The sequence below is a fragment of the Salvelinus alpinus genome, chromosome 16 (assembly GCF_045679555.1).
Source record: "Salvelinus alpinus chromosome 16, SLU_Salpinus.1, whole genome shotgun sequence".
Classification (NCBI taxonomy): domain Eukaryota; kingdom Metazoa; phylum Chordata; class Actinopteri; order Salmoniformes; family Salmonidae; genus Salvelinus; species Salvelinus alpinus.
Window position 1 is genome coordinate 31,255,163 of NC_092101.1, and position 15,362 is coordinate 31,270,524.

Genomic DNA, 15,362 nt, shown 5'->3' on the forward strand with positions numbered 1-15,362 from the left:
GAGGCTGGTGTACATAAGGAAACAAGTTCATACATTTTTCATCAGAGAGCATACTGTATGTGTCTGATACTGAGAGAGCACCTAGAAAAACCTAGTTCAAGTCAACAAAGTTGCAAAGATTCTATGTTGTATATTGACAGAAGAGACCGTCAGCTTATTTGCTACTAATAAAGCCTTAAGCATCTTTGTAACTGCTTCACTCACATTTAAAAGCAGAAAGGGGGTATATTCTCCACCATGTCCAAGGCTGTTCTCTCTGCTACCGCACAGCAAGCGGTACCAGAGCCCCGAAGCCACTTGGACAATTTACATTGACACCCTTTGTTTTTACACTGCTGCTACTTGCTGTTTATGATCTATACATAGTCACTTCACCCTTACCTACATGTACAAAATAATTTGACTTACCCCCGCACATTGACTCGGTACCGGTACCCCCTGTATATAGCCTCGTTATTGTTATTTTATTGTGTTACTTTTTCTTTTACAATTTTTACTTTAGTTTATTTCGTAAATATTTTCTTAACTCTTTCTTGAACTGTATTGTTGGGATTTTACGGTAAGGTCTACACCTGTTGTATTTGGAGCATGTGACAAATTTGAGTAGACTGATTTTTCTGGTAAGTGGCTAGTGTTTTGCTGGCACCCTGTCTATAGAGACAGGCACCATACAGTATAGAATAGATCCAGGCTGTTCCCGGTCACTCCATGACGAAGATTAAGAAGGGCAGGAAACGAACCTCATCTCTCAGCGTGATTAATGTCCATGAAGTGTAATTAAAGACTTTTAGTTAATTCCCCTGTCTATGGTCGTTGGGACCCATTTTTAATCATCTCTGGTGGATGGCCATGCATAATGGGGGAGTCACCGCTAAGTTGGAGGATATGGAGTCATCGTAACTGAACTTATACTGTATATAGGTCTGTTTCAATCAACTACTTATATTTAGCAAGGCATGTTAAAATACTGTTTGAACGTGTGTGGTACGATTGTGTTTGTGCTTACAGTGGTATTTACAATGTATGTTATATAATAATTAACTCCAATGGCAGAAGTTCATGGTATTTTAATCTACCACCACACTAATTGTGAGAAATTAATTGTCACTAATTGTCACACAGTTGGCCTTCAAATTGTATACAAGGTAAAAACAAACAGACTGCTAATTACCTGATGTAATCTATTTGCTTATGTTCAATCACAGCAATTGGAAAATGATCAGTATTCTGTTTGATTTGACTCCCTGAGGTGGTGCTAAAAATAAAGTTTGTAATTCACACATATTAGGGCACAACTGCATTTTTGGGGGTGGAATTCTATAGCGTAGGCCTAAAACTGAATTGTATAACTTCAAATGAGCTTTTATGCATTACCAAGGCTTTTTCAAGATGATGTGCATGATAACGCATAGGTAGGTTGACCCAAACATGTTCCCCATTAATATATTTTCAATACACGTCAACCTTATTTTCTTTTAACTTATTTGGTATTTTTTTAGGATCACCAGTAGCTGTTGCAAAAGCAGCAGCTACTCTTCCTGGGGTCCACATGAAACATAATACAGAATGACATAATACAGAACATCGATAGACAAGAACAGCTTATCTCTTAAAAAGTCAGTTGATCTCCGTGACATTAGTGTACAGTATGTACAGATTAAGTCTCTCCTCCCATCATACTTTATCTGGAATGAATCTAATATGCATCTCAAATGGCACCCTATTCCCTATATTAAAGTACACTATGTTTGACCAGAGCCCTGTGGGCCCTGGACAAAAGAAGTGCACTAAATTGGGTCTCATTAGAAGGTCTGTGCCGGTGCCTTGTGCGAAGGAAGCACGGAGAGCATACAGAATTGACTATCTCTTATCCAGCTGAGCGAAATTATCACTTGAAAGTATTAGGCCGACTTAATTGCATTCTCCTTACAGCTTTAAGGTTTTAGGTGACCCCCTTCTGAGATATGTAAGATGGCAAGGACTGGATGTCCTTCCTTCTCCAACGATTACTTTCACTGCAGAATTATACAACATATGTTCCCAAAGATCTTCCCTTTATTAATGAGAATTACTATGTAGGGAAATGGTATAATTTGTATGGCATAGTTCTGCAGTTTGATGATTGCATAAACTACACATTAGACACACAAGAACAGGATATAGGTAGTGTAGATTACAGAATATACTGTATGTAATTGAATAATGATTGATAGACGTCCGCGCTTTCTACACAGAGTCCATATGGGTTACGTAGTCCCTGCTAAAACCAATTTGCTGTGAAAACTGTGAAATCTAAGGACCATCCCCACCCAATGACTCTATTCACCACACACTGTTCTGAGTGTGTTGACCAGGGTGATTCATTCTCTGGTTTATCTCACCTGACAAACCATTGGAATTGCCATTTTGTTCAATCAACATCGTGTTGTTATTTGACAAAAAGGTACATCTTGTATAAGCCCGGCCATAACATGTGTCAGAGACACTGGACTAGTAGAATACATCAGATTATAGCTTTTAAAACATTTCACCCATTTAATGAGGTTAGTACTTACTATGAAAAGGGATGGCGTTACTTCTTTCTAGTGTCTCTCTCTCTCTTTCCTTCTCACTCAGAGTTATCATGGATGCAGTCATACATTTGAAAGACTAAAGAAATATTATCACCACTAATTAAATAATACTTAGCCCACTCAAACGCTCCAAGGCCCCTCAGGGCAAAATCAAATCAAATCAAGTTTATTTTATATAGCCCTTCGTACATCAGCTAATATCTCGAAGTGCTGTACAGAAACCTTTCAAATCACACTGGAAGATGATCATTAAAATACAAACTATACTATCATGTTGTAGCGGTATTAATTAGAGAAAGGTAAAGAAGATTTTGTTCAGGCGCCAGGCAGGTATTAACCCTGCCGAAATGACAAAAATGACAAAAATGATAATTCACAATGCAGAGAGAGGTCCTATACGGAATACAAAATTAACATTTGAAAATGTTGTCTCGAGACACTTTGACATTAATAGCCCACTAACTGATGTCAATACAGTTTGTCACATTACGGTTCTTGATATTAAGAAATACATTAAATTCTGTGTTGACGTTCTCTTTTAATGTCAATGATTGAATTTAGAACAGAATTGGATCATGATATGACTCTTTCTATTGAAGGGTAGAATCTTGATTAGGGATCTAAAGTAGCTGCTTCTTCATCCAATTAATACTGGAGCTCTGCTTTGTGACATTCCAAAGGCCAACTGAAGGTGTTGTCTAAAGATAACAATGCACAAAATAGTCTCTCCAATTCTGCCATTATGTTGTAAGAGGTTAATTCCTTTTACTAATACCTTAGTAGGGACTACCACGATCACCTTTGTTACACGTATGTCTTGTTTGTCAACAATTGATTGTTTCGCCGGGTTGGGTTGGTGATTACTCTGGTTGATTGACAGTGCTTGTTAGCTATCATTTCCCAATGAAGGTGAATATAAATCAAACTCTTATGGCTAATATCTACTTTACTTACTTACTTTACTTCATCCATATCCCATCACTAACCTCTGAATAGAAACTCAATAAAGTGACCAGCAGCATCTGGGTCGTTTCACAAAATTACTGCCTTGAATTTTATAATTCAAGTAGAAATTGTGCACAAATATTGAATTTTAATTAACAGCCTGTTATATTAAGTTAAGTGCCCTTTAATATAGACCACATTGAAAATTCAATACATCAGATTTTTTATATGAGTAAAGACTTGCTAAATTGCCAAGATTCAGCATTCCCTTTGTGCATCCTCTGTGACGCCTAGGAAGATTTTAACCTACTTAACCCCAACATTTCTCCAAGTTTTCAACATCATTGTAAAGCCCTAGTTATTTTGTTGCTTTGACAAAATAATTTCTGAAGATGATAATTTATTTCATGTTATTAGTGATTCATTTTAATATAAAAAAGAAAAAAAGTGGCCCTCATGTTAAGGTTAACCCTGTTACAGTACATGAACTTTTAATATGGTGAACCTATTCCTTTTTAAATATTTATTTTTCAAAACAGACATTGAACATCTCATTGTCAAATCATAGTGTAAAAGAAGGTGAGCTGGTTATACTCTTTTTGATACTTGTCTGGTGTTTTGTGGTGGAAAACTGAGTGGGTTGAGTATATGTCCACCATGTTACCATTAGATGGACAGGCTACAAATGTTTCAACATTTGAAAAAGAAATGTGAGGCTTGCATTCCATTTGCATTCCATTTCCCCTCCCTGTTGCACACAAAGGGATTTATGGCTGATTGAAGATGAAGTCGTCCATGTTAGGGTCAACCCTGTTACTTTATTAGGAACTTACAAAATATATATTTTTAATTTAACCTCTTGAGATGAGAAAATGTGTTTTTCATTAAGTTAAACATGTGCTCTTTATGACAGAATGTTAAAATTAGGCAAAACAATGTTTTAAAAGTTACACTACTCAAATGGCACCTAATTGGTGGAACGACCCATCTAGTCTCTTTCCCCCAGTAGAGACGATCGGTGGAGGATGTCCCTGCCTTACTAATGAGGAGGATCTGCTCATTCTGAACACTGTTAGTTAGTTAGGCCTCAGAGGGAACTGTGTATTTGGTGCAGCTAGAGATTTTTTAGGTGATTTATGTACTAGAAAGAGCCAATTAGCAGAGAGCAAACTGGCAACATTATATACTACATGACAAGATGAGGGAAAAGGTGGCCAACAGCGAACTGGACTGTTAGTGCAACTGATGGCTCCATCGATCAAGCATAGATCTCAGTCCCAGTATGATTTATACCGTCACCAGGACTGACCGCCACACTAGCCCCACAACAAGAAGTGGGTCATGAGATGGATAAATGTGTGTCAGGGTGGTGGTGATGATGTGCCACATCTCTGATCTCTACTGAAAACTGTGTTATACTGCTGCTACTGTGTTATACTGTTGCTTTTTTTTTTTTTACCTTCGGTTGTGGCAGTTTAGGTCAAGATAATAATCAAAAGCTAAAAGCTGAGAGATTTGGGATTTAACCCTCCTATTACGTTGCGGGTCAATTTGACACATTTCTACTTTTGAGTTGTCTAAAATACTAGTTAACCTCTCTATTTCTCCAAGAAATTAGATTTCCTCAATTAGGATCATGAACCTAATGTCAGAATGTGGACACACATGTGTTGTGGAATGTCTGTGTAGATGTTGTATACAAACATGATGTTGTGGGTCATTTTGACCCGGAGGCTTTCATGTGTATAGATATTTGGATAGGTCCAAAATAAAGAAGTGTATTTGATGCATTTCATTTTGACTGGTTCTGGTTGCATTTTTTAAATTATGTTTGGGTGAAAAGGAGCTTTCCCAAGCTTCTCTTTCTCAGTGCGAGAGCAGCAGATCTCTGACATAGACACTCAAAAATGAGCTCCAAAAGATGTTCAGTCAATGAAGCCTTATCACAAAATCTGGACTGTGACAGACACGTAGGAGGTTTCAGAGACAGAGTACATTTCAGAAATAGAGGACAATGCTGTTGATGATCCAGATTGTTAATTTTTCTATGGTGAAGAGGATTTAGAGGAGTCTGCCATACCATCTCCTCCATCAGATCAGAGAGAGAGCATGCAACAACAATCATCCAGAGAAGAGAGGACATGGAAGTCTAAAGATGGTAATATAGAATGGTCACCATCACCACAACAAAGTCAAGGTAGACTGTCAGCTTACAATGTAATCAAAATTGTTCCAGGGCCTACACGATTTGCTCTGCTCTCTTCGACAAGACAGTAAAACCAGCACCACTTATGTAGAATGAAATAAATACATCTGCAGAAAGCACACACGCACATTATGTTCAACATGTGGAGAGAAAGACTGAAGGGATCATTTTGACCAAAAGGGTCAAATCACACCTAAGTGTTACTGGGAAAATACAAGAAAAATGCCTACTTGGGAGGAAAAGAAAATGCTTGTTTGTGAGAAGGAAATATGTTTCACAAATAGTTCTAAACTATAGTTTTTGGTTTCTGTGACCAATTGATTGCATATACACAAAACTACAAACAGTCTGATATCCACTCTTGCTTGACCATAGCATTCATATACTAACCCCACATTGTTCTCCCTACCACAGTGTGTAAATGTAATCTGGTGTGCTCAGAATACACATTACAGCTACAGACAACCTCCCATACAGTATATAATCCAAACAAATATAAGTAAATAGGCATTCAATGAAAGACAACAGAGCACATTCTCCACACAGACAGGGAAATCAGGCCAGTGGCCAAGCATGGAGACGTGGCAGGCTGGGCCTGGTAGCCGGCTGACAGTTTACTGCAGATTAGAGCTCTCCTTTCGCTTTCTGGTCCACTTCCTCCTGTTCTAGCTCCAACTCCACGTAGCTTCTTCATTTTTATTTATCCTCTGGCACTTATTACAGGGTTTCTTTTCCTGCTCTGACACAAAAACACTCTGATTGGGAGCAATAAATGCTGGAGTGTTGTTCGCCTCTCTTCCCTGCATCTGCTGTTTGCATACATAAAGGTCAGTGAAGGCGTTTAAGGTCTTGTTCCTCCATTACTCATTGTAAGTGTACTGTTTGACACCCGTGTCCCTCAGGGCCCCAAGGAACAAATGTTTTCCTCAGAAGAGAAGAGATGTATCGATGCAAACCTGCCTTCCCAGCCGCCGCCGAGCAGAGCCACTGACTGCAGACCAAGTGTTTCCATTACATCTGGCCCGCTGGTGGTGGTGCTCTCCTCAGCCGGTCTGGGCGTCAATGTCATCTTTCATGGAGGTATTTTGGGGAAAGGAAGGTAGGCGGCATGTAGCTGTTGTTTTTTGTTGATTGGAGAAATTACATTTGTTGCCTGCAGACATGCTGTGGTACATTCTGGTGGTCTGACTCATTCAACAGCCATTCCACACCACAGACACAGCATAATGAAGTTGTTTTGTAATTGTATTATCTGTGAAACTTACATATATATGAACATAGGCCTCCTTTGTCTATAAACTGATGTCAGCATAGTGTATTGTTTGTGACAAGGGATAATTAATGTAGCATTATATGTTACAATATTGGAGAAGTATACATAAACTCAGCAAAAAGAGAAACGTCCCTTTTTCAGGACCCTGTCTTTCAAAGATGATTCGTAAAAATCCAAATAACTTCACAGATCTTCATTGTAAAGGGTTTAAACATTGTTTCCCATGCTTGTTCAATGAACCATAAACAATTAATGAACATGCACCTGTGGAACGGTCGTTAAGACACTAATACCTTACAGACGGTAGGCAATTAAGGTCATAATTTTGAAAACTTAGGACACTAAAGAAGCCTTTCTATTACTATGAAAAAACACCAAAAGAAATATACCGAGGGTCCCTGCTCATCTGTGTGAATGTGCCTTAGCCATGCTGCAAGGAGGCATGATGACTGCAGATGTGGCCAGGTCAATAAATTGCAATGTCCGTACTGTGAGACGCCTAAGACAGCGCTACAGGGAAACAGGATGGGCAGCTGAATCTCCTAACAATGGCAGACCACGTGTAACAACACCTGCACAGGATCGGTACAGCCGAACATCACACCTGCCCGACAGGTACAGGATGGCAACAACAACTGCACGAGTTACACCAGGAACGCACAATCCCTCCATCAGTGCTCAAACTGACCGCGATAGGCTGAGAGAGGCTGGACTGAGGGCTTGAAGGCCTGTTGTAAGGCAGGTCCTCACCAGACATCACCGGCAACAACGTCAACCTATGGGCACAAACCTACCATCGCTGGACCAGACAGGACTGGCTAAAAGTGCTCTTCACTGACGGGTCACGGTTTTGTCTCACCAGGGGTGATGGTCGGATCCACGTTTATAGTCGAAGGAATGAGCATTACACCAAAGCCTGTACTCTGGAGCGGGATTGATTTGGAGGTGGAGGGTCTGTCATGGTCTGGGGCAGTGTTGCACAGCAACATCAGACTGAGCTTGTCGTCATTGAAGGCAATCTCAACGCTGTGCGTTACAGGTACCCTTCCTGCAGGCTCATCCTGACATGACCCTCCAGCATGACAATGCCATCAGCCATACTGCTCGTTCTGTGCATAATTCCCTGCAAGACAGGAATGTCAGTGTTCTGCCATGGCCAGCGAAGAGCCCGGATCTCAATCCCATTGAGCACGTCTGGGACCTGTTAGATTGGAGGGTGAGGGATAGGGCCATTCCCCCCAGAAATGTCCAGGAACTTGCAGGTGCCTTGGTGGAAGAGTGGGGTAATATCACAGCAAGAACTGACAAATCTGGTGCAGTGCATGAGGAGGAGATGCACTGCAGTACTTAATCCAGCTGGTGGCCACACCAGATACTGACTGTTAATTTTGTTTTCGACCCCCCCTTTGTTCAGGGACACATTAATCCATTTCTGTTAGTCACATGTCTGTGGAACTTGTTCAGTTTATGATTCAGTTGTTGAATCTTGTTATGTTCATACAAATATTTACACATGTTAAGTTTGCTAAAAATAAACCTGGTTGACAGTGAGAGGACATTTCTTTTTTTGCTGAGTTTATTTGTGACATGGTGAGGTTGGACCCAGGTGCAGAGAAGAGACCAGAAGAGGAATCAGTGGTTAACCTCTTGACGCTAGGGGTCAGACTTTTTTTTAAAATAACGTTCCCAAGGTAAACGGACTATTTCTCAGGTCCAGATCGTAGAATATCCAAAACTGTCAAAATATTGTCTGTGAGTATAACAAAACTGATTCTGCAGGCGTAAACCTGAGGAAATATAACCCGGAAGTGATTTTTTTTATTTTAAAATCTGTGTTTCCTGGCCCGTCTTTCTTCCATTTAAAGGGGTATCAACCAGATTCCTTTTCCAATGGCTTCCTCAGGCTGTGACCAGGCATTAGACATAGTTTCAGGCTTTTATTTTGAAAAATGAGCGAGATTTTTCAAAACTAGTCAGGTGTCCTCTGATTAGTTCCTGCGCGCGAGAGGGGTAGCTCTCCATTTTCTTTCTGTCTTTTATTGAATAGGTTACGGTCCGGTTGAAATATTATCGATTATGTTTGTTAAAAATAACCTGAGGATTGATTATAAAAAACATTTGACATGTTTCTACGAACATTACGAATACTTTTTGGAATTTTCGTCGAACGGAACGAGGCTTTGGTTTTCTGAACATAACGCGCAACCCAAATGGCGTTTTTTTGTTATAAAGGTAATATTTATCGAACAAAAAGAACATTTGTTGTGTAACTGGGAGTCTCATGAGTGCAAACATCCGAAGATTATCAAAGGTAAGCGATTAATTTTATTGCTTTTCTGATTTTTGTGACCAAGCAAACCAAGCTAATATAAGGCTAACTGTTCTAGCATTAATTGATACACTCACAAAAGCTTGGATTGCTTTCGCTGCAGAGCATATTTTCAAAATCTGACACGATAGGTGGATTAACAACAAGCTAAGCTGTGTTTTGGTATATTTCACTTGTGATAGCATGATTATAAATATTTTTAGTAATATTTTGCGCCCTGCAATTCAGGTTGTTTAGGAAAATGATCCCGCTAAAGGGATCCGTAGCGCAGAGAATTTAACAGTGTCACGTTCCTGACCTGTTTTCTCTTGTTTTTGTATGTGTTTAGTTGGTCCAATCTCTCTCCGCAAGACGAACGTTACAAACAGGGAAATCATAGTGAGTAAATAGGACACACCTGAGTGTCGTTAATGTCTCTAGGATGGTCTCTGCTGCCCTCTGGTGACAGGTGGAACCAAAACAATATTGTACTACCGAAGTTGTACATTTAATTGCCACAACACAGAATACTTTAGGAGCTTGATCTCAAATGGTAGGATATTATTCAAGTCACAAATACAACGTCCAATGAGTGTTGTGATACTCAAATCACTTAATTTCCCCATTATAACCAATCAAATCCATTATAATCACTTCAATGATAATCAGCAAGCTGTACATGAGTCATATCTAGATTCTGACAAATAAAAGAACACTAATGATAGGGTATCCAAAGTTTCAAAAAGCCTGAGGCCTCGCCATAATTGGCACCCCCAAAAATGTGTTACGAATTCAACTATGTAATTGCTCACACAATGCAAAACCAACATTCTGAAATGTACCACCCACTGGGCACACACTGGTTGAATCAATGTTGAATTGACGTCTGTGCCCAGTGGGTAGTGTGAAAATATGAGATTGCTGTGAGCACAACATGCTCTTTGCCTAGACGGGCATTAGAATCATGGTATGGTAATTATTTTTAATTCACAGCACATAAGTCACATTGCCTCTGTGACAGCAGCAAAGTCTGCCATGCACAACACTCCACATAGCCAGTTTACCAATTCATATAATATCTCAAACACAGTGCATTTGTTTTGCTGCAAATTGAAACACTAATGAATTGGGTCCCTTCTAAGTGCTGTGTCACTGAATACACTCTTTCTGCATTTTCATCATGTTTTTATCCTAATGGAAAAAGGTTGGCTGAGGGCTCAGAGACTCAGGTGCTTCTATTTGGATTGCTGGAGAAATTCAGCGGTAATAATGCAACTTAATAAATGCCTTGTTATGAGTTTAAAGTATTAGTGTTTGTAAACGTTAAACATTCATTATTCAAATAAGACACTGATGACCAATTATCAGATGCTCTTTGTTTTCAATGCTGATAGACTTACTGGGCTGTCTCAATGCATGGACATGTGCAGTGAAGACTAAACTGGTATTGGTTTGTAAAAAAACTATCAGCTGTCAAGCAGTCACATCATTAGGTTGCAGAGGTGTTGTTATTTGTTTTGCTCGATTAGATGCTTCGCTGATCAGAGTATAGGAGAGGTCAGATTGGTGAAGGAGAGAGGACAAGGGTAGAAGGCGGTGAGCATATTTCTGGAATGAAACACAGCCCAGTTCTGCCACAGATGAATGGATCAGTGTGTCCAGGTGCAGAAGTGGGCTAGCTATCGGATACTGTCTGTATGCCATCCACATGGCAGTGCTGCAGAAATGAATGTCCTAAGGTGACAGATGGAAGGACACAAATTCAATTCCACATAGCATGAAAAACCACCCCTCTCATAATTGACTTTGATTGGTTTGAAGTTGTGAACATACCCAGGTGATGTCGCCTTTGGGGGTTTGTATCACTGTGTTGGATAGGAGGGCAGGGGTACCAAAGGAGAACTTGTTACGACAGAGTACCTCGTCATCTTAATACAGAATTGGTGCTCTTAAGCGATAACACAATAGCTGAGCCTCAGCTTTCCTAAAGATAGTTTTTCTATTGTCTCATTCATGGCTTCATGGTCAAAAGGGCCTTGTTAGATTTGTGTGGAAACATTTCTAATCGTAGTGCAAAAAATTGTATATTGTATATTCTAATTTGCCATGCTTTTTCCTCATTGAATTTTCCATTATGTTAGACAGTGTCATGTTTTTGCTGATTTTAAATGCCAAGGAATTAGCCCTTTGATTAAGATAAACAGTCAAACAAGCACTCAGGCTTCCTCTAGGGGCCTCCTGTAAACACTTGAACGCTTCAGTACTATGCAGTGTTAAATTCTAAGAGTGCTGTGAATGCTACGAGTGCTATCCAGAGTGGTGAATGCTATCCAGAGCTGCTGGGACGATTAGCTTCCCAGTCAGAGCCATCTTAGGCCATCATGACGCCGGGAGACACACTGTCAAAGGTCAGAGTCAGATTGAGGCTTGGGTAATTGCATCTGCTGGGAAGTTAATGGCTTTTTAAGGTGAAACGTCTGTCATTGTTCTTTACTCTGGCAGATATATGAAAATGATCTGGTCACACACACAAATTGGCGAGTAAGTTTTGCAGTCTTTATGGATGAGGATCTATTAAGGAGAATGTGATGCCTTTGTGGTATTTTGGTGACTTAAATGAAGAAGAATGCTGTATGGTATTTGCTTGTAACAGCAGCAGTGACTAGCAACTAGCAACAATGATCTCACAGAATACCAGTTTCGAGATTTTTTTTTATAGTAAATACCTTCATATTCATCATCTCAAGCACCACCTCAACATCAACATATGTGAAAATGGCACGTTTCTATGTTTTGTAGTAAAAAATATAGAGGAAGATTAGTGTCTTCCGAATGACATCATCAACCAATTAGTAGACAATTAGTAGGCAATGCCTACTTATAATTGGTTAAAATCACACGATGCACACCGACAATTTAATTGGAAACACTCTTTTTTGCTTGAAAACACAATTTTCACATACTGTTGACGTTGGGGTGGTGCTGGAGACGATAAATATGAAGCTGAATTTAAAAAAATTCTCTTTAAGTTTAGCATCTTCTCTGATATAATATCCTCGTCCATATAGCCAGCTGGGTTCTCAGTACATTGCGCAGACAGGAATAAAGAACTCTCAGAGAAGAAAAAAGGCGGTGATGTATGTTTCATTATTAACTACTCATGGTGTGATTGTGATAACGTACAGAAAGTCATTTTGTTCACCCAACCTAGAATACCTCAATCAAATGTAGACTGTACTGTATTAACTCCCAAGATAATTATCTTTGGTTATGATCACAGCTGTCTATATTGCCCCTCAAACCGATACCACGACGGCCCTCAAGGAACTACAATGAGGATTGGACTTGGTGCAAAATGGAAACCACATATCCTGAGGCAGCATTTATTGTAGCTGGGCATTATAACAGAGTAAATTTGAGGATAACGCTACAGAAGTTCTATCAACACATTAACTGTAGTTCTCGCGCTGAAAGAACGCTTGACCACTTTTACTCCCGATTCCGGGATGCCTACAAGGCCCTCCTGTAACGGGCTTCCTCCTTCTCCTCATCCGAAGAGGAGTAGCAGGGATTTGACCAAAATGCAGCGGGTTGTGAATACATATTGATTTAATAGACAAAACACGACAAACACTTGAATAATTACAAAACAAATAAACGAATGTAGACAGACCTGGACACGAACTTACATACAACGTGAAGAACGCATGAACCAGGAAAACAGACTACATAAAACGAACGAACTAACAAAAACCGGAACAGTCCCGTGTGGCGTAACATACAGACACTGACACAGGAGACAATCACCCACAAACAAACAGTGAGAACAACCTACCTTAATATGACTCTCAATTAGAGGAAAACGCAAAACACCTGCCTCTAATTAAGAGCCATACCAGGCAACCCAAAACCAACATAGAAACAGCAAACATAGACTGCCCACCCAAAACTCACGCCCTGACCATCACACACATACAAAACAACAGAAAACAGGTCAGGAACGTGACAGAACCCCCCCCTCAAGGTGCGAACGCCGGGCGCACCAGCACAAAGTCCAGGGGAGGGTCTGGGTGGGCATCTGACCACGGTGGTGGCTCAGGCTCCGGACGCTGTGCCCACACCACCATAGTCACTCCCCGCTTCTGTATCCCCCTCCCAATGACCACCCTCCAACTAAACCCACCTAGATGAAGGGGCAGCATCGGGATAAGGGGCAGCAGCTCCGGGATAAGGGGCAGCAGCTCCGGGCTGAGGGACTCTGGCAGGTCCGGGCTGAGGGACTCCGGCAGGTCCGGGCTGAGGGACTCCGGCAGGTCCGGGCTGAGGGACTCCGGCAGGTCCGGGCTGAGGGACTCCGGCAGGTCCGGGCTGAGGGACTCCGGCAGGTCCGGGCTGAGGGACTCCGGCAGGTCCGGGCTGAGGGACTCCGGCAGGTCCGGGCTGAGGGACTCCGGCAAGTCCTGGCTGGACGGCTCTGGCAGGTCCTGGCTGGACGGCTCTGGCAGGTCCTGGCTGGACGGCTCTGGCAGGTCCTGGCTGGACGGCTCTGGCAGGTCCTGGCTGGACGGCTCTGGCAGGTCCTGGCTGGACGGCTCTGGCTGGTCCTGGCTGGACGGCTCTGGCAGGTCCTGGCTGGACGGCTCTGGCTGATCCGGTCTGGCGGAAGGCTCTGGCTGATCCGGTCTGGCGGAAGGCTCTGGCTGATCCGGTCTGGCGGAAGGCTCTGGCTGATCCGGTCTGGCGGAAGGCTCTGGCTGATCCGGTCTGGCGGAAGGCTCTGGCTGATCCGGTCTGGCGGAAGGCTCTGGCTGATCCGGTCTGGCGGAAGGCTCTGTAGGCTCTTGGCAGACGGGCGGCTTTGCAGGCTCATGGCAGACGGGCAGCTTTGCAGGCTCATGGCAGACGGGCAGTTCAGGCGCCGTTGGGCAGACGGGCAGTTCAGGCGCCGCTGGGCAGACGGGCAGTTCAGGTGCCGCTGGGCAGACGGGCAGTTCAGGCGCCGCTGGGCAGACGGGCAGTTCAGGCGCCGCTGGGCAGACGGGCAGTTCAGGCGCCGCTGGGCAGACGGGCAGTTCTGTAGGGAGGAGACGGAGAGACAGCCTGGTGCGCGGTACCGGAACTGGAGGCACTGGGCTGGAGACACGCACCATAGGGAGAGTGCGTGGAGGAGGAACAGGGCTCTGGAGATGCACTGGAAGCCTGGTGCGTGGTGTCGGCACTGGTGGTACTAGGCTGGGGCGGGAAGGTGGCGCCGGATATACCGGACCGTGAAGGAGGACACGTGCTCTTGAGCACCAAGCCTCCCCAACCTTACCAGGTTGAATGGTCCCCGTAGCCCTGCCAGTGCGGCGAGGTGGAATAACCCGCACTGGGCTATGCAGGCGAACCGGGGACACCACCTGTAAGGCTGGTGCCATGTAGGCCGGCCCGAGGAGACGTACTGGAGGCCAGATACGTTGGGCCGGCTTCATGACATCCGGCTCGATGCCCAACCTAGCCCTCCCAGTGCGGCAAGGTGGAATAGCCCGCACTGGGCTAAGCACGCGTACTGGGGACACCGTGCGCTTTACCGCATAACACGGTGTCTGACCAGTACGACGACCTCTTACTCCACGGCAAGCCCGGGGAGTTGGCTCAGGTATCCAACCCGGCTTCGCCACACTCCCCTTTTGCCCCCCCCCCCCCAAGAAATTTTTGGGTGTTACTCACGGGCCTCCAGCCTTGCTTCCGTGCTGCCTCCTCATAACGTCGCCTCTCCGCTTTCGCTGCCTCCAGCTCCGCTTTGGGGCGGCGACACTCCACTGGCTCTGCCCAGGGTCCTTTACCGTCCAGGATCTCTTCCCATGTCCAATCCTCCTTTTCCCACTGCTGCTGTCGTGGCTGTCCGTTAACCCGCTGCTTGATCTGGGTTTGGTGGGTGATTCTGTAACGGGCTTCCTCCTTCTCCTCATCCGAAGAGGAGTAGCAGGGATTTGACCAAAATGCAGCGGGTTGTGAATACATATTGATTTAATAGACAAAACGGAAAAACACGACAAACACTTGAATAATTACAAA